The sequence below is a fragment of the Chrysochloris asiatica genome, unplaced genomic scaffold (assembly GCF_000296735.1).
Source record: "Chrysochloris asiatica unplaced genomic scaffold, ChrAsi1.0 scaffold00274, whole genome shotgun sequence".
Classification (NCBI taxonomy): Eukaryota; Metazoa; Chordata; class Mammalia; order Afrosoricida; family Chrysochloridae; genus Chrysochloris; species Chrysochloris asiatica.
This window is the reverse complement of record NW_006408792.1, coordinates 1,682,713-1,684,463: the sequence shown is the minus strand read 5'-3', so window position 1 is coordinate 1,684,463 and position 1,751 is coordinate 1,682,713. Positions and strand designations below refer to the sequence as shown.

General features: G+C 45.7%; 1 pseudogene; it reads left to right on the top strand.

Annotated features, from left to right (window-relative positions):
• The first annotated feature begins 283 nt into the window (after positions 1-283).
• LOC102815671 lies at positions 284-1,385 on the top strand (annotated as a pseudogene).
• Positions 1,386-1,751: the final 366 nt, after the last annotated feature.

Below are 1,751 nucleotides of genomic sequence, written 5' to 3'. Positions count from 1 at the left end.
AGGAAAAACTGGGAATAAGTAGAACAGAAAATTAAAAAAAAATAAAATTGGAAAGATGGGCCGAACTGAGGCATTAAACCGGAAGCATCCAGAGTGCTTGGCTGGATATGGCTGGCCTCTGGTCTCTGCCAGCGCCCGCCAGAGCCTGTTCATGTCGACTGACCAGAGCTCGCGAATTCTCCGCTTGGAGCCAAACAGAACCACCCCATTCCAACTTTCTATCCTTTGAGAACCCTAAGAATAATGTCTCTGCATCAGTTTTTACTAGAGCCAATCACCTGTCATGCCTGGAACAGGGATTGAACCTAGATCTCTCCAATAATCACGAAACCCACATCTATAAGAAAAATGGGAACTAGTGGGTGAATTCGAATAACACAATGGACATATCACAGGTATCAACTGGGCCCCCAGAGCGACCGCATCGTCACTTGCGGCACAGACGGCAATGCGTATGTCAGGAGTCAAAAGGATGGTATCTGGAAACCCACCCTGGTGATCCTGAGAATTAACCCAGCAGCCACTTTTGTGAAGTGGTCTCCACTGGAGAACAAATTTGCCGTGGAAGTGGAGCACGGCTCATCTCTGTCTGTTACTTTGAGTCTGAAATTGACTGATGGGTAAGCAAGCACATCACGGTCCTCAGCTTGGACTGGCATCCCAACAACTTTTGCTGGTAGCAAGCTCATGTGACTTCAAATGCAGGGTGTTTTCTGCTTACATTAAAGACATGGATAAGAAGCCAGCCAGTACACCATGGAGCAGCAAGATGCCTTTGGTCAGCTGTTGTCAGAGTTTGGTGGCAGCGTCAGTGGTGGCTGGGTGCAGGGGATCAGCTTCTCCACCAGCGGGAGTCGACTGGCTTGAGTCAGCCACGACAGCACCATGTCCGTTGCCGATGCCTCAAAGAGTTTGCAGGTTTCAACTCTGAAAACCGAGTTCCTGCCGCTCCTGAGTGTATCGTTTGTCTCGGAGAACAGCGTCATGGCTGCTGGTCATGACCTGCTGCCCCGTGCTCTTTAACTACAAAGACCTCGGCTGCTTGACCATCGTCTCCAAACTCAACATTCCCAAACAGAGCATCCAGCGCAACATGTCGGCCATGGAGCGCTTCTGTAACATGGACAAGCGGGCCACCACTGAGGACCGCAACACAGCCATGGATACACTGTACCAGAACAGTATCGCTAAAGTGATTTTCTATACAAATCTTACATATTTTCAGTGAAGCCCAAACGTTTCTTCAAGATGTTCTTTTCTAGTCTCTCTATGAGGTGGACAAGCAAGATTGCCGTAAATTCTGCACTACCGGCATCTATGGCACTATGACAATTTGGGATTTCAAGATCCTAGAATCTTTCATCTAGGGCCTTCGGATACTGTGAAGCTGAGGAAACTTCCCGGATTGATTTGGCATGACCTCTCGCAACTACCGGCCTCCCTTCAACCAGAAACACTGAAAACACATAGCTTGCAAATACCGTGTGTGTATATGTGGTTTTGTTTGAAAATAATTGGTGAAAATGTTGTGTTTTTTTTAAAAAAGGCATCAGTGATAAATTCTTTTTCCTTTTTTTTTGGCTGTTCCATTCCATTCCTAACCAACCTTCTCTTTCAGTCATTTATGTTGGAAAATTGTCACACTGACTTAAAGCAGGGGAAAAAGGTGTGTACATTGTCTACTAGACAGTTTGAAAAATATATTGAATGTGGTTTTGGTTTTGTTTCCTCCAAAAAAAAAAAAAAAAACT